Here is a 26839-nt window from a genome sequence, read left to right as displayed (position 1 = left end):
ATTTTTTAAAGTCGCAAACTATGGTAGTAGTTGAAACTATGATACGTATTTAAGGTTGCAAATGTGATCATAGCTCAGTAATTTGGGCCCCCTCATAACTCTAACAACAACAAAATTATTTTTTAAAAGTCACTTTCTAAGGTCTGGAAACGGCAGAGTGAATCTGTTCTGACTCTGCTGCCCATTTATTCCCAAAATCCAAGAAAATAACTGGGATCAGACCCAAATACTATCTTGTCAAGGATACAGTTCCTACAGTAGCCAACAGGGAGTCTACAAGCAGGACAAAAGGTCAATAGACAATAGACCCATCTCCTGTGTCTTTCCAGTGAGTGGTGTTGGGAGGTGGACGGACATCCACAACCAGCAGCCACTGCTGGATTCAGCCTCCATGTAAATTTGCTGAGTTTCAGTTTTTCCATGACAGGGAGAAGAATAAGCTATCATTCCCCACCTGGTGTGTAATACTACAAGCCGCTACCATTTCTCTCCTCCTCCTCATATCAATTCTGACTTATGGCAAACCTTTTTAGGATTTTTTAGATAGAGAGTACTCAGACGTTGTTTACCATCCCCTTCGTCTGGGGTGGAAGATAGGAGGGCCTGGCGTGCTCTGGTCCATGGGGTCACAAAGAGTCGGACACAACTAAACGACAACGACGACAACAGAACCAATGGCCATGATCTTGGTTTTTTTTTATGTTGAGCTTCATACTACAACATCCCTATCAGATTTGTTTGGACAAAGTCAAGAAATCCTCCTGTTGTTTCAGATTTCAATCAGTAGGCATTAGAAGCCACCTTCACAGATTTAAAGACAGACAGTGGAATGCCAGTTACTGTTTGCTATACCAGTGTACAAATATGTATATGCAATTCCAGATTTCAAGCAATTATACATATGTTAACAAGACCAATGACACAGAGATCTTCTATTGCAATAAGTGTTATTTCTTTCCATGGACCCTGCTGTGTAATTATTTCACTTTCATTGTTATATGTCAATAAAGTGTCATAAAGAGGGCTGCAGAAAACCTCAAGCCTTCTAGATTGATCTCTTTTTGAATACTAATTGTCCTCTCTTTCTTTCTTATTATTATGATAAAGCTGCTTTTCCAAGCAACACGCGTCATTCACAGAAAATGTGGCTTAGTTATATTCTGTAATATATAATAAACATTGGGAAGATAAAGGAACTGAACTGCATTCAAATTAAGTTAAAATGCAGTGCAGTTCTGCCCATATCAATTCAGGAGCAAATTCCACTGACTTTAGTCCACAACTGCAATGCAATATTGTGGAATACATGCCAAAAGTTCAGTGGGGTTTGCTCCTGAGTTAGAGATGTTCAAACATTCATTCTACTGAAAGATTTTTGTTTTTTAAAAACTAAATTTTAAACAACAGATCCACATCTCTTGAGCCAAAAAAGGGACACAATTCACAGCTAAAAATCTACATTTCCAAGCTTGCAGTATATTCTGCAAACAGTAAAACATGTTCAACATTATGTGCCTGTTTGAAAAACGCACAGAAAACACTGAGCACATTCCTAAAAGGCACATAAAACACATTTCCAAAAGGTATATAAACAGACTTTGTTCAATAGGGCTGTGCATAGCAATGCATCTGAAAAAGGGAGCTATAATCCACAAAAACATACCAAATGCCACAAGATCTCTGGTTGCTTTTGCTATATCTACTAGGAAAATGTGCACAAAAGTATGTAGCCATTTTTCCCAGTAAAAGGAGGTCCACATGGCCTCATCATGAAATTGACTCAGAGGTACAAAAAGAAGGAAATTCATAGAAATCAACTTGACAAAACTGCCCATCCTTAGGTCAGGTAGGTATGCATAGATTCTGCTACAATGTTGCATCCCATTGAAACCAATATGGCAAAGGGAAGAGCTTGTTACTACTTAAATAGATGCCTGGTGGACTCCTTTATACTACAGTCCAAACACTTGGGAGTTCGGGACTCTTTCTTTATCTTCCTGATCAACTTTCACTTTAGCCATCTTTTAAGACAGTGCTGCCAGTGCCAGTTTCCAAACTGGAAAAGGTCTGTATTTTATAACAGGCTAGCCAAAACCCTGATGCTTTGTGTAGTAGGTTGCACTAGAGTAATTCCATTGAATCAATAGGGATTTGGTGAGTCAACTCCTCCATAATTTCCTTTGATTCAAATGGACTTTCTCTAACAGTAACTTACTACACTAAGTAATAGGATTTGGGCCAGTAAATACTAAGGATTCAAATAACAATAGATTTAGGTCAAAAGTATATCATGCACCCTTCCCGTATCTATGTTAATCTTCATCTTTTTTGTGTGTGCAGTTTACATCTTCTTTATCTTACATTCATTCCTAATTTAAGCCTCCTCTATTTACAGGTTACAGTCCTAACAAACCATGCTAACAGTCACAGCCTCAACTATCTGAAGTTCCTAATACAGTAACAAGCTGACTAAGCTAAACATTCACTCATTCTCTTAGTACTTTCTCCTCATTCCCTACTCTCCAGTTTGGGGAAAGCAACCAATCATAAGCATCTTCCCTGAAGGCATATCCTTATTCCCTTCCAAACTGTCACAGTAGTTCTCAATGTCAATTGCTCACCACTCAGCTGTCAAATCAGCCCATTTATTCTATCATGCAACTGGCTAACATACCCAATTGTAAATACATGGCCAATAATTGTAAACAGCATCTGGAAAATGTCTTAGCATACAAAGCCCAGCTTAATTCTGTGCTTGCATTCTCACAAGTTAAGTCTCAGTTGAAACCGCTCAGTTCAGTGCAGGCGCTTCTTTGGATACAAACCACAGCTCAGTTCTGTGCAGCTCCTTCTCTGGCTTCAAATAGGCCCGTTTCTGGTCAATAATTGCATCCCTGATCAGAGATAATAGCAGAAGAAGTTTGGGAGCCCTGTGGAGCCCCCCTGAACTGTGAACTGGAAGACCTCTGTCCATGTTCTACTGTGTAGAGCTCTTCAGTATGGTTGGGGGTTCCAGATGATGGCAAAAAGCCCAAATGGAGGCTGCTCATTTTCACTGAGACCTTTGTAGGGAAGCTGATGAACATTCTGGGGTCAATACAGGAAGCCCTGCTCAGAAGAATCGCACTGGATCAAACCAAGGGCCTGCCATGTCCAACATGCTGTTCTCAAAGCAGTCAACCAGCTGCTTTTGGGAAGATCGCAATGAGGCTGCAATTGCAACGGATCACTTGTGAACACATGGGGTGAAGCTGTATGCTTAGCTCCATATTGGCTCCACTGTTTTAAGACTCTGAACCTTATCTATTCACCTTTAGCAACTGTGCATGTATTCTATTGTTGGAAAGATTCTCCATGATTGTTGTGTGAAACACAACTGGCTTCATCTTCTGCTTCACAGACTAGAAATATCCATAATAGAATTACATTGGCCAGTCAGTACAGAAATGAAAGCCAAAGGAGGATTTATTGTCCTGACCGGCAAACATGCAGAACAGTGTTAGACTGATAGGCCGCAGTTTGAAGTTGGTGCTTTTTGGGATGGGCCATGGAGAAAGGCAGTAGCTAAGGGGAACGGTACATGTGTTGTACACAGAGGGCTCCAGCTTCAGTCTCTGGCATTTCAAGGTAGGGCTGAGCAAAAGTCCTGCCTGGAAGCCTGAGAGATGTTTCCAGTCAGTGTGTGGCCGAATAGTCTGACTCAGTACAAGGCAACTGCCTATGTTCTTAATCACAGGGCAAAACGCATGTCATTGGAAAAAAATGTCTAGAATAAAACTCTGTAATTTCAAGATGTCCACAAACTCAAAGATGTACCTGCAACTATACAGCACAGGAAAGAGGCGAGGGGAGCCAAGAGCGAAGGGAGGGGAGGTGTGAGTTCTATGCTAGAGGCAGGGTGACAAGCTCCAGTACAAAAGAACTATGTTCCATCTCTTCTGCATAATAAGAAAAGACACAGAAAATGCGAAAGAAAACATGGGATTCATTTACTATTTTTAATATCCATAAAATATATTCTGTTCTCTAAAGAGAACATTGATGCACACATTAAAAATTCCAGATGATAAATGGAAGAGCAAAGATGCAATCTGCAGGAATTTATATAGAGTAACAGGGTATTATTAATTGTGGTAATTTTGTCTCTTTCAAAGGACAGCTGGAATCTAGCAGGAATGAAAATATACTCTCTGTAGCTTTATTAAAGGGTTTCATAAACCAAATCTCATTAGATGGGAACTCTGCTGTAGTCCATCATGCAGCTAATATCCAGGAGAAGCTGACAGACCGTACAGCCTCCGGTTATCTAGTAAGAGTTTGTTTTGTGAAATCCTCTGTGTTTGGAAGACTATTCAGGATGCAGTCCAATGCATGCTTTCCTGCACACATGCTATTTCCTGAGCAGGCATATACAGGATTGCCCTGCTAGGTAAGGGCTGCTTTCTAGATGTGGATGTATTTAGAACACTCAGTTGTTTTGTGGATTTGGTTTAGAGCTGGAATAAGTTATATTGGGGACTCATAGCACATATACATAGAATCACAAAACAAATGACACAGAGGTCTTCTTTTGCAAACAATGCACAGCCGAAATGAAAAACAAAAGAGTTGCTACTGTAGCACCTTAAAGACAAATGGGTTTTCTTTCAATCCAAGATTTCATTGTTTACAATCGAGTTCCTCAGACACATGGAGCAGAATAGTTCAGCCAGAGGTTGATACACAACAGAGCACGTGGCAGAGGACTAAAATCTTTAAGGTGGCATCACTGTTTTGTTTTTATTTTTGCTATACATGCTGTGACAGATTAATATAGATTCCTCATTGTACATTTTTCCTTCTTTCCTTGGATTCTGCTGTGTAGTTCTTTTACATTTACGGATACATATCAACTAAGCATGGGTAGCAGGGTTGCTGAAAACCTCAAGCCTTCTGTACGGATGTTTATTATGATGCCTTTTTCTGCTATTGTGCTGTATTTCCTTTCCTATCAGCAGCCCTGCTCTTTTCTACCAATTATTTTATAGCTGCATATTCTGTAATCTTTAATAAGTATTGCAGAATTTAAAAATAGAGGATTGGAACCTAATTAAATTAGAGTATAATGCAACCCTACCCATACCTTGTTGTTGTTGTTTAGTGGTTAAGTCGTGTCCAACTCTTCATGACCCCCCATACCTACTCAGAAGGAATTCTAGTTGTCAAAAAACAAACTTTCTAAGCTCTGATTTCATTTAAAAGCAGATTAGCTACAGGATGAACAGTATAGAAGAAATTGCTGTCTCGCAGTTTAATAAGTTGGGGGCAATGGTCTAGTCTGAGTCACTTTTAATTTAAAAAGGATAGGATGTTTCTTGACAGCCATGAGGGCTTCTGGAGAAGGTATCCTTCTAGACTTTGTACTAAATTGAAGTGGGCCATACCTATATGCAACATTAATCTTAAAACAAAACACAGGTTTTGTATTTGTGTAAGACTGGTTAAGTCAAAGAAAACACTTTCATCCTTGAATATAATGCTGCCAAATGATTATGAATAATCCTTTTGCTTTCAATTTCTCATGTGACTTTTTCTTGTTCTTCTGTTTTTTGGATGGAGGCACATTTTTATGGCTCTTCTTCCACGTTTACCATTCTTGAATCCAGCTGATGTTTTTGCCAGCGTTGTTTGTTTCCCTTTTTCTAATTTTCCACATCATTACATCACAAGTTGTTTGTCTTTCTTGTGGCTATTTTGTCTTGGCACACATGTAAAAGGAAAAGCAGTTTCAAAATTATCACATTAAAATACTTTAAAAATCAAATCCATTCTGGTCTATGTGATTGGTGACAGATGAGCAATATGGCTTAATTGTACACAGAAGAATTTGTAATGAATAATAATTACTTACATGGAAAAATATGTATATATGTGGATTTATTTCTAATTGTTCTGGATCTAGGTTCCATGTCTACTCTTGGTCATTAACTGAGGGTAAATGCATGTTATTTACTCCAACCTGCATATCCATTGCTAGACACCTTTTAAAACTTTCAGGTACAGAATAGAATCCTGTGAGGACAATGAGCATAAGTGCATTAGTCACTTTTAATATGCAGTTCACTTAACTGCTAAAAATGGAATTTTTGGTTTTGTTTTGTTACTACACCTAGAAATCTTGAACTACCTCAGCTAGAATTCTAGAGGCTTTCTTTCCTCCCTCCCAAAAAAGCCCCCTCAGATATTTGATTATGGCACAATGGTAGTTTTGCATAAGCACAGTAAACAGGATTATACAAGCAAAATCAAAAGATGGGGTGCCCCAAACAAACATATAACTGTGAAACTAGACCTCAGATCAGCACCAAATTTGGCACAGATGCAGTAGAAAGTTGACTCTGCTCTGTGCCAAATTTGGGGACATTTGAACAAAGGGTTTTCAAGTTGTGATTTTTTAAAAAGTAACATTTTTCACCCCCATGCAGAACCAAGTGACCTCTTTTCTGTTAGCTATCAGAAAAGAGATGAAAAACATAGATAAGACAAAATTTCCATACCTGGCCAGAGAAACCTCCATTTAAGACTCTTCATCCACAGGAATTGTGACAATCATGGCTGTATTTCAGACCCTTTAATTACTCCTTTTTAACCCCTAAAACTTTTGAAATCACTGCCATTTTAAATAACTTCTGATCATTCAAATGGAATTATTTTTATAGCATAGCATTCTGGCCAATCAGAATGTGTCTCCAGTCACCCCGCAGGACAAGTGTCTGCCACTTTTAACCCTGCCATGCCCTTCAGTGTGGAAAAAAAAAGCATTTAACTCCTTCCTGGCCATAAATTCTTAGCTTCTGCCTGTGGAAATATTTTAAAAGTTATTTTAAAAAACAGATAAGAATATACAGCAGCTCATTCATTAATACTGTGAAATTACTGTTTTTTTCCCTTTGTGGTTTTGAATGATCTCAAAGCACATTTTACCTGGTTTACTCATGAATAGTTTTACCAGTTTATTTCTACATTCATGGATCCACATGATTTCATATGGGTTTTAAATGTTATCATCCCTAAACCAATGTCAGATCATGGATCTTATTTGCACCCACAGACTACACCACAGAAATAATGGGTCCGACACCACATGGCTTTGCAGTGGTGCAAAAACATGGAGATGATGTACAAGTATTCATGGATCCACATGATTTTTCTGCAGGATCATCCCCAAGCCACTCATAGGCCCCAGTTGTGCCCATAAGTTACACCATAGAAATCCTGGGTCCCCCAGCACATGGCTTTACAATTGTGTAAAACCATGGATCCAGCATCCAACTGATCCTCATAGATCCACATGATTTTTATGCAGGATCACACTCCAACCACTGTCCAGTTATAGGGCCCATCTCTGCCCACAGACTACACCACAGAAACCATGGGTCCCTCAATGCATGACTTTACCGTGGTGCAAAAAGATGGATCTGATGCACAGATCCTCATGCATCCACATGATTTTTATGGAAGATCATGCCCAAACCACTGTCTGATCATAGGTCCCATCTCTGCCCACGGACTAAAACACAGAAATTGTGGGTCCTTTAGCGTATGATTTTCCAGTCACACAGAAGCATGAATCTGAAGCACAGATCCTCATGGATCCACATGATTTTTCTGCAGGATCATCCCTAAACCACTGTCCAATCATAGGTCCCATCTCTACCCACTGACTACAAGACAGAAATCATAGGTCCCCCAGCGCATGATTTTGCAGTGACATAAAAACATCAATCCAAGGAAGAGATAATAGCAATAACAACCTTAGAACTGCACAGCTGGAAGGGCCAATGGCTCATCAAGTCCAAACTCTGACATGGAAGCACCATGGGGAATTGAACTCCCAACCTCTGACCTAAACCACTGAGCTATCCAGCAGTTCTTGGATCCACATGATTTTTGCATAGAATCATTCCCAAGTCATTATCCAATCACAGGGCCCATCTATGCACACTACACTACAGAAATCATAGCCCCCCCCCAGTGCATGTCTTTGCAGTCGTGCAAAACATGGATCCAGATGATATTTAACTAGGATGATCCCCAAACCACTGTCCATCCATAGGTCTCATTTGTGCTCATAGATTAAAACACAGAAATCATGACTCCAGAAACATTCTGATTGGTCAAAATGCTATGCTATGCAAATAGTTCGGTCATTTAAAATGTTAATATTTCTAGTATATGTGCATGGTTACTCAAATTGCTTGAGTGAGAGTTCAGCCTTGACTTGATTGAGCACCCACTTTTCTGCTTTTCTGGCTACCTTTTAGTATCTCTGCCAACACCACATTTCAAATGACTTGATTTTTTTTCTTGTCTTTTTTCACTATCTTTCTTTCACATAGTATGTAAGATTTTAACCTTGCTTTCCAGTGACATTCTTTGCTAACTCCAAAGGGACATACTTTGGAAAACATGTAGACAACGGATCCATAGAGATTTTGGTCCAATACAACTTTTCTTTGTCAGCTTGCCTAACTCAAAGAAAAAGGTAAAGGTTCCCCTTGACAATTTTTGTCCAGTCGTGTTAGACTCTAGGGGGCGGTGCTCATCCCCGTTTCCAAGCCATAGAGCCAGCGTTTTGTCCGAAGACAATCTTCTGTGGTCACATGGCCAGTGCGACTTAGACACGGAACGCTGTTACCTTCCCACTGAGGTGGTCCCTATTAATCTACTTGCATTTGCATGCTTTCGAACCGCTAGGTTGGCAGGAGCTGGGACAAGTGACGGGCGCTCACTCCATCACGTGGATTCGATCTTACGACTGCTTGGTCTTCTGACCCTGCAGCACAGGCTTCTGTGGTTTAGCCCACAGCGCCACCACGTCCCTAACTCAAAGAAAGGGATGTGAAATTAGAACATAGCTTTCCAGTCTGCGTTTGGCAGAGTGGGCATGGCAACATTAGTTTAACTGAGAGGTTAAAGGTTGTGTATTACAGATGGGGATGAACCTCAGTTCAGAGGTTCATGCTGCTTCATTGGCGTGGTACCACAGGTGCCACACATTCACTTGCCCCCATAAGTTCCTCCACTCACCAGCCAGTGTGATGCCTTTCTCCTGCTTTTTGCACAATCATCCAGTTGCAGGAAGAGCACCGACCTCCCTTCTCCAGCTCCTCCAGCAGCTGCCCACTCAAAGGCAGTGCTGCAGGAATCCTTACCCCATTTCCTTATCTGAGTTGGCAGCTGCTGGAGGAGGCAGAGAAGGGATTCCATGCTCTTGCTGCAGCAACAATCACATGTATAGCAGGAGAAAAGCAGCGTGAACCGGCTGGTGAGTGGGGAAGCCAGCAGGGGTGCGAGAAGTAAATGCTTGGCACCTGTGATGCCATACCAATGAATCGGCAAGAACCTCCAAACTAAAGTTTGTGCTCATCTCTAGTGTGTATGTTTCTCCACTGTTTGTGTTATACCTACTCACACATTTGCTTCATTGTTTCATTTAGTCCAAAACAACCCTTCAAAATATTTTGCCACAGAGGGATTATAGACACATCTAAGGAGTTCTCACTTCTATCTTCTCCCAGTAACCATATTCCATATCATATGCTCATCTTCTGGAATGCTCTATCACTGGGTAATTCTATATGAAGGAAATTTCTGATTGCATTTGTGGGTAACGTATGTATATTTAAACTCCTGTTTTAAAAAGTCAGGAAATTCAATTCTTCAAAAATCTCTGGTTTATGAATGTGGGATAGTGTGCCTTTCTATCCATGATTCAAAATGTCAGGAAATGCCCCAATATTGCTGCAAAATATCATGCCCATGTTGCCAGCAGGAAAAAGATGCCAGGCTTTACATAGCAAAGGGCAGGCTGAATGTTGACAACACCAATGATGGCAGTCAAGATGGTCTATACTGGATACCTGCTTCTGGTCACTACTAGAGATGGGGGCATTCATATTCGTATACGAATACGAATATCCCTCCATAGGTGCAGGTAATGAGGGTCTGGCCCCCTGGGGCCATATCCACCACTCATAATTCCACCACTGCTGTGGACTCCAGACTCCCTCCTATCCCTCCAGAGCTCACGATGGATTAGCCTCTCTTCAACCTAGCAGAGAGGCTCATCATCCTGCCTTCTGCCAGGAAGGGCTAATCCATCACAATCTCCAGAGTGATAGGAAGGGAGTCTGTACTCTGTGGCAGCAGCAGAATTGTGAGTGGTCAGTCTGGCCCCAGGGGGCTGGACCCTCGTTATCTGCACTTGTGGGGGAATATTTGTATATATATATACAAATACGCCCATCTCTGGTTATTACCATTCACACTTGTTGAAAAACAGTCCTGACAATTGCTTTGTGTTTGGGTGAGAAGTGGTTAACTGATGAAAAAAAGAGTCACCTTCTGGGATTTTCCCTTGCAAAGCAAAAAAGCAAAGCGTGCTGCTTATATACCACCCCTTAGTGCTTCAAGCCCTCTTTGGGCGGTTTACAAGTTAATTACGCAGGCTACACATTGCCCCCCAGTGAGCTGGGTACTCATTTTACTGACCTCAGAAGGATAGAAGGCTGAGTCAACCTTGAGCCAGCTACCTGGGATTGAACCCCAGGTTGTGCGCACAGTTTTGGCTGCAGCACAGCAGTTTAACCACTGTGCCATGAGGCTCTTACATGGTGTCACTTTGTGAATGGTAGTGGTGCTGGGGAACTTCTGTTCAACACCTTGACCATTAGCTTGTGGAGTGTCTCAGGGTTCCATGATTCTTCATACTGTTTCCCATATACAGTGGTGCCTCGCTTGACGACATTAATCCGTTCCAGCGAAATCGCTGTTAAACGAAATCGTTATCAAGCGAATTTTAAAAACCCATTGAAAACCCTTCAATGTGTTTCAATGGGCTAAATACCTCATCGTAAAGTGAACATCCTCCATAGGGCGGCCATTTTCCGGTGCCTGTATAGTGAGGAATCCATCCTAAAGCACAGCGGGGAGCCATTTTGCACACCAGACGGCCATTTTAGAGCCACCGATCAGCTGTTTGAAAATCGTCATCTAGCAAAAAATCGGTTCCCGAAGTAGGGAGTCGATCATCGTGAAGCGAATTTTTCCTATTAGAACATTGTTTTGCGATCGCAAAAGCGATTGCAAAAACCTCATCGTCAAGTGGTTTCGTCATTTAATGAGGTAATTGTTAAGTGAGGCACCACTGTACATGAAAAACCTGAAAGAGGCTGTACAGAATTTTGTAGTGAGGTACCACCATTGTGCTGATGACACCCAACTACATCTGCTTTTTAAAATCTTCCAGGAGGCCCTTCTCTCAGTCTCTCAGGCATCAGCCCTTGCCAAATTCACCATAAAATCTACAGTACTCTCTTAGAGAGTTGAAATTCTACTAATAAAAACAACAGTCATTACGTGCTTTCTGTTTCATCAATTTAAAAATTCAGTGTGAAAAACTTGCATGAACACCAAATCAACTGAGTCAAATATTTTGACTCCAGCTCCAAGAATCTCAACCCAGTATAGCTAATGGTAGAGAATTACAGGTATTATAACTCGAATACATATGGAGAGCCAAAAGTCTCCAACTCCTGAACTAACTAATAAATACTGTACGACGTCAATCTTTGTGCCAATAACATGGCCATGAAAGATCTCATAACATCTTGACATATGAGCACTTCTAAGGATATTTCAAGTCGCATGTTCACTGGGAAGAAGTAGTAGATGGTTAAGCCAAGGAAGATGAAAGGTATCTACTTATGGGTATTCCTGAGAAACACAAAATGTCTGATTCTTTGAATGTATTTTATAGCAGAACAGGCAACTTTCTAGGGGCTGGGAACCCTTGTTTCCCACCTTCCTCCCATGTTTAGTGGGCTCCACCACAGTGTCTCAATTTTTCATGTCTCCAGGTATCTTGGGAGAACTATTTGCCATTTAAATGCAACACATGCCCCCCTGGCTAGTCAGAAATAGACGTGACAGGCTGGTTACTTCCAGTTTCTAAAAAAGGCTAACTCTGGATTAAAGGAGGCCTGAGGGCAAAATTATATTTAAATGGAATATTTTATCCCTTGCAGATTTTATGGTGAAATGGGGTGGGGGTTGGAACCACACACTGAGGCCTGAAAGACTGAGAGAAGGGGCTCCTGGAAGATCTTGAAAAGCAGATGGAGTTGAATGTCATCAGCACAATGGTGGTACCACACCACAAAATTCTGGACAGCCTCTTTATTGTCAGCACTATTTTTCAACAAGTGTGAATGGTAGTGAGCAGAAGAAAGGATAAGTCTCCCAGGAAGTATTGGGACAGGAAATAAGCCCCAGACAGCCTACTGTCCTACTCAGCTGGGCAGTGTGGCAGTGGTGGAGGGGAGCAAGTAACATAAGTGCTGGGGCCCATGAATGGGGGCGTGGGGTGGGAAACCCATAAAGAGGCTGCAGGTGCCCTTCATTTAGAGATGGACTAAAAAACTGAATTAATCAGAAACTGTTTTTTTTTGTTAATTCATGGACACGTACCAACCATGAACCATCATGCACCGCCATTGTGCTATTTCGTGCGCATCTCTGACCACCGCTCATATTCAGCCCTGTGATAAAAAGGCATCTGTGACGTACACTCCGTGTCCTTTGTTTATTTTGCCTTAAACACAAGTCCACCCTCTGGATGTGTGTCCTCACTTCACGCTCCCACCAGGTATTATTCCCCTTAATATCAAACAGATCTTAGACACGTGCTGCCAATTCAACAGATGTATTGATTTTATAAATGTCACACAAATCACAGGAGTAAATCACAGATGTATTCGCGAAGGCTTTCACGACTGGGATCTAATGGTTGTTGTGGGTTTTTCAGGCTCTTTGGCCGTGTTCTGAAGGTTGTTCTTCCTGACGTTTCGCCAGTCTCTTTGGCCAGCATCTTCAGGTCCTCTGAAGATGCCGGCCACAGAGACTGGCAAAACGTCAGGAAGAACAACCTTCAGAACACCGCCAAAGAGTCCAAAAAACCCACAACAACCATTAAATCACAGATGTTTAGACTTACTCATTAAATATCATTTGCTTTCATGTTCGGTTTTTTTGTTTTTATTCACTGTTATTATATTTCTTTGACTATATATATAATCTCTATACTTTTAAACTCTTTCTTATTCTCTCTAACATTCTCTCTTAACTTTCTCAATACAATCTCCTAACTCTCTCTTCAATTCCCTATCTGCAACCTCTTTTCTCCAACTCTCATCCCTAACAGTCCCTCTAATTGTCTAACTGTCCTTTTGGTTCCGCCCCTCCTGTCCTCTCATAGGCTCCTGCCCTTGAGCTTCCCATGATGGACAGGCGTGACGTGGGGATTCCGCTATAGCATCCTTTTCTCATTCTCCCCCTATGCCTGTACAGTACAAGATTATGGTGAGAGAGACAGTGGTGACTTTCCTGGTGGATGGGGAGTCTAATGTGTGCCTGAATGCTGGCATGCTGCCCTCTCCTGTTTGAAAATACTGACCCTCAATATATCAACCATAGAATCAGAAGTTAAGAGGCAACACCCATCTCTTCAACCAACAAATGAACAAATTGTACAACGATGAATTAAAATTGAACAAAAGGGAAAAAGTCACTAACCTGCTACAGTAAATTTAAATTTAAAATATCTCGGCAAAAAGAAAAGTTCTAACCTGGCACTGAAAAGAAAACAAGATTGGGGCCAATCTTTCATCCTTTGGGAAAGCCTTCCACAACTGAGATGAAATCACAGGGAAGTCGTTCCTGTATACCAAAGCCTTTCTTGTCTTTGAATTATACCCATGCTGTCTGAACTGTTTATGCCATTCCCATCATCTTAGTCAGTCATAGGCATCCTTCAGTCTCGAGAGACTATGGTAACATGCTCAGTGTAGAGGTCTTGGAACAGCATCTAGTGTGGCTGAGAAGGCCAATTCGAGAGTGACAATCCCTTCCACACTGAAGACAAATACAATTTGTCCCCGGTCCAGCTCCCTGATTTTGCTGCTTTTGTGACTTCCTCTTTGCCTTGGCCTGCTGGACAAGGGTCTCTTCAAATTGGGAGAGGCCATGATGCAATGCCTGCCTCCAGGCTGAACGCTCAGATGTCAGGGTTTATTTATTTATTTATTTATTTATTTATTTATTTATTTATTTATTTATTTATTTATTTATTTATTTATTTATTTATTTATTTAATTTATATGCCGCCACTCTACCCAAAGGTCTCTGGGCGGCTTACAACATCTTTGCATGAAAGGTTCATATGCAGACATGCATGTATCAATTGAAATTTGGAAGTAATTTGTGTAATTTAAATAGATATACAATTAGTCTCATTATAAGGCAGACGGCTGGTGTGCACACCTGCCCTCTTCGTTCTTCAGAGGCTAGCTTTACCTGGGCAACTTCAAGGCCCCTGTTTTCTCTTTTTAGGGTAGTTCTAATCATGTGTGTGCTGGACAGACCTTCAAACAGGAGATGCCATAAAGAAGGAAGGACTCATGGCCACTCCAGTCACCCATTGAATCCAACCATTGAGTTTTCCCACCTCCACTTTAGAATAGTAATTTGATGGGTAGAAAAGCACACCTGGAGGAGAGAAGGATAGCAAGGTAGTCACACTGAGCAGAACAGGAGAACAGGTTCCGTCATCTGATCAGGGGTCCTTCCAAGTCACTGAACAGCTTGCCTCCTAAAGAAGAGGAAAGCTAACCATTTCTCACTACTCAAGAGTACCACTTACAAGTGAACTGTGAGACAAAGGTAAATTTTCAAAGAGCTTTTTTTTAAAATGCCAAGCCTGCACAGCCAAAAATATATTTCAAAATGTTTGTGCCTGGAGTCCTACTCATGACTAGACCTTTCTCAGATTTTGTAAAATTTCTCTCCTAATGACTTGTTATTGTTTCTAGAGTGTTCTTTCTTTGCTATGTTGCTCCCCTCTACTTTTCTGGCCACCCTTTCCCCCCTCTGGAAGTGCCTTTTTCCTGCACCTCCGCAATTTGACAGGAAGTGTCACCCACTCTGCTTATTTTAGTCTCCTGAGATGTGGGCAGGTCTACCTGCCCTGAGTGCTTTAGATAGTGCATCACTGCATCACTAAGTGCTCACTTTTGTTCTGAGTTCTTTTTCAAGCTGTTTCTAAAGAGAGGGAGAAACACACACACACACACACACACCCCGAATCCTGAATAGCAACGTTCCTATCATCTGTTGTCATGACACACAGATGACGTGGGAACATTCCTCGGCAACAAGGCTGGATTGTTGTTAGAGGAGTTTAATTTTGGTGCAGAATTCTAATAGGAAAGGATGTCAAAAATATATCCGGGTGGGAGAGAAGCAGGTGGGCCCCTGGATCCATGTACAAAGGCGGCGGAAGTAGCTGGTTGATTGCCAGATTTGCCCACAAAGAATTACATATTCATTAGTTCCCATTCTTCCTTTCTTCCATACTTTGTGGAAGAGGGGAGATTTATGATATCTTTGCTGTTTCTCCCCTTTCAGTCTCTTCTTTGAAGAAGTTACTTAATCAGGGTGGCCTCTTGTACATCCCTGCCCCCACTCCTGGAAATGAAAACTTATTCCCCTGTAGAAGGCACATTGTTCCATAACATTTGCATGTGCTAAATGGAAAGGCTCAGGATGTGGTTTTACTTCATTTTGCATTCAAAGTAATCCAAACAGATGATGATGATGATGATAATTACGATTATTGTCTTTCCACCACGGATTGTATTCATTTCAGGAAACTTGATCCACTTTGGAATTAACATATTTTCACCGTGTTATGAAACCACTTCCTAGTAGTATCTAAATGTCATGAGAGAAAGCCTCAGTCTCTGTGGCAAATCTGCCTTGTTGTGTAACATCTCTTTTCTTTTGTTTAAACCACAATATTGCTTGATCAAGTCATGTGCTACAAGCCATCTGCATAGCATGAACACACAAAAAAGAGGATGTATTTAATTCTACAGATAAAAAGCTTTTAAATGCAGTGCTCTGAATTTTGTTTCAGCTTGCCAGGCTTTATAAACTGTCATGAGAAGGCTCCCCTGTTCTGCCATTAAAAATAGGAATGGCTAGGATTCAGAACAGAGGAGATGGTAATCCTTGGCCAACAAAGCAGCTTTCACTATTAAGAAGATTTGATCACATGACACAAAACTAATAAAGGTGAGGTATAATAGGATGCTGTACTCAGAACCCTTTTGTCCATCCTGCTATGCTTTCACCTGTCTTTCTGCTACTTTTGTTATCAGTCCATCAGCCAACAAATTAATCAATGGGATTTGGTGACATTGTGCTTGCTCACATAGCAATAGCTGCATACAATCAATGAATGTTCGATGGAGCAAGAGGCAGCATCAGTACAACAGATTCCACACAATCCACCAATGGTCACACAGGCTGGGAGGATTCTAGGAGTTTTTCTGAGAGATCCTGGGAACATTTCGAAACGATACTGGGATAGATGAACTAACTACCCAATGACACAAAGCAGCTACATAGCCTCATACGATTCCTGCTTTTTCATGAGCTTATAAAGAAATGGCCAAGCATATGATATTTTGTGATCACTACTTTGGGTGCAATCAGATAGCAGGAAACACACATGTCCCATTCACTAGAAAAAGGTTATTTGGCAGGGAGCGCTCTCCCTTAAAGCTACACTTCCGTCTTCCAAGGGGTTGCTCCACCCTGATCCCCAAAGCTATGTTTTTTCCAGTAGTGATGTATGGACAATGTCATTGAAGCTACCAACATGAATTTGACCCAATTCCGGGAGGCAGTGGAAGACAGGAGAGCCTGGACAAGATGGGCTCTTAACCCCTTGCACCAAAAATCACCCTTCCTCCCCTGCAGTGATAAAGTAGGTGAGTGATTGGGTGAAATCATCCTTCCAGGGTGTCCCAGTATTCCCTTTAGATCACAAAGGGTGTGATCACTTGTGGACATCCACTGCATTTTGGGCCACTTGTGGAGCAGTCCAGTGAGATCTATTTCCCACGATCACACAACACAACATATGGGGAAATAACCCCTTTTCTGTTTTGGACTGCAACTCCCAGAATCCTCTGGCTTGCCTGTCCCCGGGATGAGAGTTGTTGTGTAAAAAAAAGTAACATTCCCTAGTTCTGGGGACTCAGGAAGCGAAGGGCCACAAACACTTGCATTGCATCTGGAAAACACAATATTTAGTCCTTTTAAGGAACCAATGAGGACTGAGCCCTTTGTGTAACAAGTCCCTGAAGGGCTGGAAAAGAGCCTTCCTTGAGCTGCTGTTAGTCAGTGTAGCTCCATCAGAGGCAGAACTACAGTATCCATTTTGGCAGCTGGGGCTTAATAAGTGGCAGCACCTTCTATCTACTCAGCACTGAGGTATCCGTGCAGGGCCCCCTTCCAAGAAAAAGGAGGAGGAGAAAGTGGCTCATTTTCAAAAAGGAAAGTGTTTTCTTAAAGGAAAGTTAATTGGATCATCAGGTGGTATTTCCCAAATATTCACCAATAGATTAGCTTCCAGGCTTTGTCATTCTCTAAATTTCCTGCGGCAAAACCAGATTGCCCCACACTAGTTACAGTCCTACACTCCATGGACCATTGATTTGATTCAATGAAAAGTATCTACAGTATCTATGTTGCTAGATAGGGATGCTCGCACACTCCCTGACCTTGGTCTGTGTCCCAACATGGCTGCACAAGTTGATGCTCCTTGCTTCCTTGAAAGGGCAACGCAGGGAGCCTGCTCTTCCCTACACCGTGTCCATCCTGTCTCTTCCACCACTTCCCCTCCTTCCTCTTCCCTTGATCTGAAATAAATGGTGCTGTAGCCACACACACAAAAAGTGATTTAATTAACGACTTTGCAGCAGGAAAGGCAAGGATGGTTCATTTCTAAGGTAAGTAGTATACCGTATTCCTTTTCTCCATTGCCACCAAGACAGAGTCCTCCTTAGTTTTTCTTTCTCTTTCCCACTTCCAATTCCAAGTTGTGAATGGCATATGTAACATGGGTTATCCTTGGGGATGCCAATCTGCACCATAAGTGCCTCTGCACCTTTTGCTGCACTCCATGATCCCTGTGTAAACGCACATATATCACAAATTTAAACATTTGTCTGAAGCCATGTTGGGAAAGCAGCATGTAGCATTTTTTACTTGTCTCCTTATTTCCTGGTTGTTGTTATGTGCCATCAGGTCACCTCCAACTTACGGCAACCCTATGAATGAGCAACCTCCAAAATGTCCTTTTCTCAACAGTCTGGCTCTTGTAAACTCAAAAGCCTGTGGCTTCCTTTAGGGAGCCAATCCATCTTGTCTTTGGTCTTCCTCTTTTCCTGCTGCCTTCAACCTTTCCCAGCATTATTGTCTTTTCCAGAGAATCTTGCCTTCTCATGATGTGCCCAAGGTAGGACAGCATCGGTTTCATCATCGTTGCCTCCAGAAATAGCTCAGGCTTGATTTGTTCTAAGACCCACTTGTTCATCTTTCTGGCAGTCCAGGGGATGTGCAAGTAAACAACAAAAAAATTATACTTAAAAAAGGAGGGGCTTACCTTTTTATGGGTATCATTATATTATTTAATTATTTTATGTTCCTTCTGTGGCTGAAGAAGGAGAAAGGTGTTATATAAAGGTGGAAGAAAATAGTTAAACAAGTCAAATGACTGGATAATCATCACTGAGGCAAACTGTGTTGCTTTGAATTTTGATGTCCCCGTATTCAGAGGAGGAGGGACACAGCTGCTCCAGCATTGAATACCATCTCAGGATAAGTTGCCATTGGTAACAGCATCATAAGTATGTGATCCTAAGCAGACTTAATTGGAAACGAGCCCAACGAAATAAGCAGCACTTCCTTCCTTCCAATCAAATGTGTTTAGGATTGAAGTGCCAATCTTTTAAAAAGAAGGCTTGTACTTGCCTTCTGTGAATTCAGCAATGTAACATTTATCATTGGAAGGGGGGGAGTTGTTGAGGGGGAGAGATTTAATTGTAGTTTTAGTTTGCCATTCTGCTGAGTCCTTAGTCTTAAAACTCCTTCCCTCTCCCTCTTTGTATGTGTGTGAAAAGCAGCCATCTGATCAAAGGAGTTCTTCTAATACTGTAGCATTTGGTAAAAAGCAATATAATGCTTTTTCCTGGATAAACACACAGACACTTCTCGACTAAAATGACAATTCTCTTTCCCTCTCAGGCAGTGGTAGCGTATACATGTAAAACTGATTTTTGCTCTTTGCAAAATTAATGTGCAGCAGTGTATTTAAACCATGATGATGAAGTAAACTTAAAGGACAAGCCAAGCAGGTGGGGATTTAAAAACAAAAGAAAAGAAAGACTATTGCCGATTGAAATGGTTTCTTCTTTTTTCTGACTTTAAAAGTCTTGTTGAGACTATTATTTTGCAATATCCAGTTAAGCTGTCTACAGGGTGATCTGTGGTAGTTGAATCTCCTTATGTATTTCCTTGAATGTTTGCAGGAACAAATTGGTCATTCATCCAGAATAAAGTGCAGTTTCTGAAAGATTTGGTAAGAGGCTTTGTGTGTGACTTGGAAAGTTAGTGGGTTTTACAGATGTCAAAATAACTCAAGCAATCATAAATCTCTGCCTGTGAGTAATTTGTCTGAAAACAAACACCTCTGTTCCTCTATCTCAGAGCCATACTTGCCCAAACGCTCGTTACCTTGCAGTCTCTGTCTTTTCACTCTTATGTCTGAAGAAGTGGGCTTGTTCCACGAAAGCTTACATCAAAATATAGCAGCCAGTCTTTAAGGTGCCACAACATCTTTTGTTTTGATTTGTGTTTTCTGTCTGAAATCTTCACACCATCAAGTGGGCAAAGCAGACCGTATCATTAGGCAGAACGAGGCAACTGCCTCAGGTAGCAGGCTCTGTGGGATAGCAGTTGTAGATCTCTAGCCATCATCCCTGAGGCTCCTAACCATTACCTTCTTTAAAAGACACAGCTGTATGTATGGTCCTGTCATATAACTTTTCCCAGCTCTGCTTAAAAGGGACACTGAGCTCTGTACATGTGGCAGTTATCCAATGTATGCTGCAGCTACCAACTCCCCACAATTTTTATTTTCATTCAAGAGAAAAGTTTTTCAAAGGGAGCCCTGCAGATTGATTATGTGCCTGTGGAACTCACTGCCACCAGGCACGTCATTCTGGAATTTCTAGTGTTGTTTCAAAGAAACATAGGAAGTGATGTGTGGAAGCCTTCAAGGAGGCAGTTTCCAGGTTCAGGGGGGCCTTAGGATGTTTGCAAGTGGGGGAGATCAAACTAAGGCTTGTGATGTTACTTTTAAAAAGGGACATGCTAGGCTTTGCTTGTTATTTCTCCCCTTATTTGTGATGGTAAGAGTGCTAGGCAGTTGTTTTTAATGAATACTAATATTTTACAAAACTGCATATGTGGAAAAAATGGGTCAAAATGGTGCCAGTTCCTCCTTCAAACAATATTTTAGAAAGAAGGGAGGAACTTTATTTGTTGTGCTAAAAAGTAAAATAGTTACCTATTTTTACAATAGTTTGCAACAGGAATGTGACTTGATTACCACCCCAAAGGTGGCACATTTCAGGTAACATGATTACTTGTAACATGTTACTTCCAGGCTCTGAGTTGGATGAGCAAAGAGTGGAGGAAGGGATGTGTCGGGATATGAGCAAAGACAGAAAATATGAGACAAGGTCATGGAGAGCTTTGAAGGTTGCTCATCTAAGATCCAAGAACAGACAGGAAGCCAAGGAGTGATTGGTGCTTCATGGTCTGAATGCTGGGAGGGGAATCATTTTGCAACAGAGCTTTGAATGTGATGGAGGACCAGAGGGAAAACAACATAAGAGATTTCCTGCTGACTAAATAACCTAGTGAATTAGGTATCTAGTTACGGAGCCAGAATTCGATCCTGCACTGCGCATCCCAGGAGAAAGCCTTGGGCAAGCTGTACAGTCTCAGGATGTACTCAGAAGAAGGGAATGGTGAACCACTTCTCTACCTAAAAAAACTTGGGAAGAAGGTAATACACCAGTCAGAATTGACTAGACAGCATGCAGTTATTATTTAAGAGATGTCCAGAGAGGAACAGAGAGGAAGGGACATGCTTTGTAGTAGTAGTAGTAGTAGTAGTAGTAGTAGTAGTAGTAGTAGTAGTAGTAGTAGTAGTAGTAGTAGTAGTAGTTAATAATAATATTATAAAGCAGACTTTCTGGTGCTGCTGAATTGTGGCTTCTGTGATGTCTTACTATAGATTATGCTGGCAAGGGTGGATGGGAGCTACAGTCCAACAAACTCTAGAGGGCCACATGTGGTGCATGTTTGTTTTAGATGGGAGAGAAACACAAAGATTTGGCAATGAACTGAATTTGAGGGGGGTTTAAGGAGAAAAAGGAATGAAAGGGAAAACTGGGCTATGTTTTGTGACAATGGATTAAAATGTGAATGAGAAGATACGAGTTTAAGAAGCATGAGAAGGTCAGTCATAGAGAGACTGAACATTGGATGATAATAACAACCAAACAGAAGTATTGCGGGGCACTATTGATGTATCTGGCTGGCTGGCTGGCTACATCATCACTGGCATAAAGAAAGGACGAAAGAAATGGAGTTAGGCAGGGGCACAACAGTGCAGAAAGTGGAACATTAGGGATATAGGAGAAATGTGATTTAAGTTAGGAAAATAAGCATTAGAATTACCTTGTTCCTTAAGATTGGGCAGGCTGTACAGTTAAAAATCTCAAGAAGTAATATGAAAACAGAGAACTTCCTTTGAATTACTTATTGCAGTATAATATACTTCTATATAATATGCTGGGTACTTAGAAGAATTTATCACTTGGTGGCAGTACTCTGTAGCTATAGTGGAGTCTCCTCTTTCAGTGCTGCTTCAGCCCACTGATGTAGAAGTGCACACAGTGTTTTTGCTTTGTAGGAGGACAAGGTTAAGGGAGAATAATTTGCATAGTGAAGCTTTGACACACATTTGTCTCGATCCAGGCACAGGCATGCAGAGGCAGGCTTTTCAACACACGTCCTACATGTTAGGTATAGGCAATAGAAAGAACAGTAAGTGCCCAGAATCGTGTTGGCGATTTGCGCGCTGTAATAGCATAAATGGAATGGTATAAAGCACTGTGGCAAATTGCTGCTAGCTAGCACCTCGCTGCTTGTATTCCTTGTTGCGGGCTAGTCATATGATCCAGCGTGCGACAATGAATACAAGTGACAATTACTTAACTGGCACCAATTTGCTACTGACCACTGCACTGATGATGGTGTGAAACAACCAAGAGGATTCCGGCCATTCCCACCCTAAACAGGCTTGACTGGATTTGATGGAGTTAAGGCTCAAGTACTGGGGATGGTGACCTTATTTTGATTTATGCTGCAGTTCTAATTTGTGTGTGAAAAGGGCCTTTTCTTCAAGTAAATACACTGGCTCAAACTCTAAAAGGTGTGCTGATGGGCCTGTCATAGGGAGTACGTATTCCTCTCTGTTGGCACTAGGTAAATAAGCAAAAGAGTAGCTTCTGGCTTGGTGTAACAGCCAAGGTTGTATACGTGAAGCCACAATCAGATGGTTTGTATCTTCCATATGAGTCTGCTCCTCTGGATCTGAAACAATAGTACTCCACCTCTCATTTTAACCCAAAAACAAATTATTATCAGTATCAATGATAGTTTGACTAGAGTGTACTGCACACGCTTGAACCCAGGTTATGATTTCCCCAGCTTCCCCTCTCCGTGTCTTTTCTGAATACATTTCCAACACCATTTTAAATGCCACTACGGTGAAAACAAATTGCATTCTGCTGCTCCCATTAACACCATAGGCCAAAGGAGAGAGGCACTAGTCAAGACAACAGGCTTTATCCTATGCTTGACATATACTGAAATGGCCACATGCCAAGGCCTGAAGGTTGTTAATGGGGTAGAGAAAGCAGAGGAGACCATTTTAAAATTGAATTGACATGCTCACTAATATAGCTTTTTTCCCCATTCAATTTGCCTTAGCGAAAAATGGAACATCTGGCTTAAGGATTACTTACACTGATGACCTTATAGAAATTAAAATGGCATCCTGCACTGCTTTATCAGTAGCCTAAGAGAAACTTCACATGTTATGATTTTAAGTGGAACATGTTACAAGCTGGTGCTGTGTATCCATTAAAGCAATAATATTTGGATATGCACATAAATCTTTTCCGAACCAGATGCATGCCATGGAAACAGACTGTGATTGTCTTTGTTTTTCTCATGTGCATTTCTGAAATATTCACAAAATCTTCAAAACTCCATTCGTCCCCCCAAACATTATGGTTTTCACTCCTAATCAGGGTGTATCTCTAACACAACCCCATTAAAATCTTAATATAAGTGGCCCTAAAGGCAGGCAGATTAGGTATGTGATTATGGTTATGAGCATCTAAAAGTCAGCACATAGAAGAAGAGAAGGTTGTGCTCTTGTGGACTACTGACTTAAAACTAGAACTTTGAAGTAACATGTTACAAAATAACACATTAGTTGGAATATGTTATTTGGGGCAGTGGTATTCTTTATACTACGATGTAACAAGAATGTCAACAAAAGACTAATAATGCTCCCGGGAATGTTAATAATATAATTTCTGACAGTGTTTGTGCTCTGTCCTGCTATAGCTCTAGAGTAGCGATTCTCAACTTTTTTTTTGGCAATGGACATAAACACAACATGAAAGAAATACAGGCTGAATCAGGACTGGGTAAGTCCTGTAGCAAACTTTACAAGGTGATATATGAAGAATTGTTTCCAGTCTGTGGCCCCTTCAAATGTGCCAGGGCCCCTCAGGAGGACCTATGGGCCCCATTGAGAATGGCTGCTCTCTAGAGCACAGTATGGAGGGGGTGGGCAACATGTGGCCTATGAGCCGCATACCGCTCTCCAGCAACATAAATGCAGAATTCCAGCACCCCACTGTCATTTCCAAGGTTTCAAAATCTCCTTGTGCCCTCTTAGAGGGGTCTGGGCAATTTTGCCATGAATTCGGGAGCCTCTGGAGTCTGCACTGCTTGGGCTTCCACCTAACCCCACCCAATGCATTTTTTAAAAAAGTGGCCACTAGAGGGCCATCCCCACTTACAAAGATTGTAAACCAGGTATTTTGGATGCTGCAGTTGAGACATTTCCAGGGTAGGACATATGCAGCATCCAGACTTCTGGAAGTTGCCCATCCTTGATGAAGACCCATATTTTTAGCATGCCCTAAAGTTTCAGCTATACTGTAAAGCTGCTCCTGGAAATTACAGACTTACCTTTTCAGTGTTTTGGAGGAAATTGTATGTGTTACGTGTGTTTTCCTTTGGAGAAAGAATCCATTATGAACCAAAGATCCATTTTCTGGGCTGGGAATAGCAATGGCTAAGTGCCTGTTGGGTTTGGAAGTTGGAGGGATAACCTCTAAGTATGGGCTTTCTGATGTGGAGAGAAGGAATTAAGGAACAATTAATGCAAATATATTAATAATTTGTAATAGAACAAACTTGTACCATCTCCAGGAGCTATTACAACAATTCCCTGCATGTAACAAAATGGCCAATATTCCTGTAAGGCAGTCACTTTTCAAAGTGAATTGCTGTTAAGTTAAGAGATCTCCGTAAACATTAACTGCTGCCCACAGTTATCTATCTGTTGGTGTGTAACAGATAATGCATATGGAGATTTCTTAATTTACAGCAGTTTGCTTCTAAAAAGTACTTTGCTGGTCCTTGACCATAATAAAGTTATCGTATCGTTCTAAAAAGTACACCTTTTGCTTAACTGTACAACAGGATTTTAGCTGGTAATGTACCAAGTTCTACTAAAGACAAACTCAGATATCCTTGACTCCCTTACTACAGTGGACCCTTGACTTACAGACGGCTTGACTTACAGACTTTTTGAGTTACAGACTTCTCTGGCCACAAAATTTAGGTTTGACTTGCAGACTGAGAATTGACTTACAGACCAGAAAAAAACCAAAATGGAACAAAAACGGCCTGTTACGGAATTAATCGGTTTTCAATGCACTGTAGGTCAATGGAGACTTGACCTACAGACTTTTTGACTTGAGAACCGCCTTCCAATACGGATTAAGTTCTCAAGTCAAGACCCCACTGTAATTACCAGCAAAGTATTTTTATGGTAAGTAAGCATGGAAATTTTGAATTTTTTTGGAGTATAATCCCATAATCATCCTCCATTCTGAGTGTTCCACCTGACAGACCCATGGATTTTTTTGGACTAAACATCCCATAATTGTCCATTCTGTCTGACAGGCCCATGCCTACAGACACCTAAATGCGGCTTACATGCAGAAAAGGCCTAGCACAGGTCGAACGCTGCCCTAGTTTATGTCAGTGAGGAGCTTCCTTTCTCAACAGGAAGCTAGGGCAGGGCTAGGCCTATACTAGGTTTGGAAGCCATTTTAGCTAGGCTCCAGATTAACCTGTCAGGTAGAATGGAGAATGATGGGATCTGTAGTCCAAAAATCCAAAGATCCCATGCTTAATGGTAAGAAGGAGGGTTTACAATCAATGTATTTATTTAATTTATATCTCAACTTTCTCCCTTGTCATAGCTTACAATGTAAATTTAGAAACATATATCTCTGAGAAACACAACCAGCTACACACCAGGTAAACAGAAATTTATATACTATAGCTTAAAAGCTATTTTAAAACAACAAAAAGAACAACACACTCCATGGAAAATTTATTCACCAGTCAATCTGTGGACAAAGACCCATCAAAACGAAAAGGTCTTTGCCTGCTGGTGGAAGGACAGTTGGGTTAAGGCAGCCTAGTCTCCCATGAAAAGGTCCTTTCTGGTTTGCTCACCAAATGAGCCTGTTGAGAGTGATGGGACAGAAAGAAAGGGCACTACTGAAAACCTTAAAACCAAGCAGAGACATGCTTGGTCCCTTAGATACCTGGATCCAAACTGTGAAAGGCTTATAACTCATAAGTAGCATTCCGAGTTGGGCTCAGAAATAAACCAGTAACCAGTGAAGTAGTTGTAGCAAATAAATTTCTTTCTTTCTTTCTTTCTTTCTTTCTTTCTTTCTTTCTTTCTTTCTTTCTTTCTTTCTTTCTTTCTTTCTTTCTTTACCATAAATGACTCCAATCAACAGCCTGGCTGCAGCCTTTTAGCCCCACTGAAGATTCAGCACATATTCAAAGGCAGCCCCAAATATGGCGTATTACAGTAATCCAAATGGGACAATTGTACTCCTTTTGTTTGTTGGCTGAAATTAGTTAATTAGATACAGTATTTATAGCTGGCTATCATGCTGTTATATACATTAATTTTCTCTGCATTGTGGGTTTCTGAGGCATGAGATTTTATGGCTCCTTTAAGAAAGAGATAAATATGGACATTTCTGCATATAATTTGTTGTTAAAAATGGAGGCCTGCAGATTACCAATAAATGTCATTTATGGCTGTACTTCTGTCACCTGTAGTTTTACATTGCTACCTGTCTGCACTCTTTTCAGAGGCCTTTTTCCAGGTGTCAAAACCAACTGAGATGAACGGGTGGTCTCAGAACTGTGAAATGTTTTCCCAAAGGATACACATCTAACACTATCTTGTAATTTTTATGGCACCAGGTAAAATTGATTTTATTTTCTATGCATTTGACAGTGTAATCTTAAATATGTCAACTCAGAACTAGTAGGCAGAGGGAAGCTACATTAAGTGCATTTGGGACTCGCTGCCAGGAATCTCTTAATTTTTTAAAAAACTGAATTTGCTGGATTTTTGTTTGCATTACATTTTATTCTTTCCTCCACTTTCTCTTATATTTTGTATGACTGATAT

General features: G+C 41.1%; 1 long non-coding RNA gene across 1 annotated transcript; it reads right to left on the bottom strand.

Annotated features, from left to right (window-relative positions):
- Nucleotides 1–17833: 17833 nt before the first annotated feature.
- LOC110071268 (uncharacterized) lies at nucleotides 17834–18398 on the bottom strand. The gene is made up of 2 exons (XR_013542057.1): nucleotides 18218–18398; nucleotides 17834–18077 (listed from the first exon to the last, which is right to left on the bottom strand). It is a non-coding gene; the product is annotated as an uncharacterized LOC110071268 (long non-coding RNA).
- Between the last annotated feature and the right edge of the window lie 8441 nt (nucleotides 18399–26839).

The sequence above is a fragment of the Pogona vitticeps genome, chromosome 2, assembly GCF_051106095.1.
Source record: "Pogona vitticeps strain Pit_001003342236 chromosome 2, PviZW2.1, whole genome shotgun sequence".
NCBI classification, from domain to species: domain Eukaryota; kingdom Metazoa; phylum Chordata; class Lepidosauria; order Squamata; family Agamidae; genus Pogona; species Pogona vitticeps.
The sequence above is the reverse complement of the archived record's forward strand: the minus strand, read 5'-3'. Positions and strand labels throughout refer to the sequence as shown.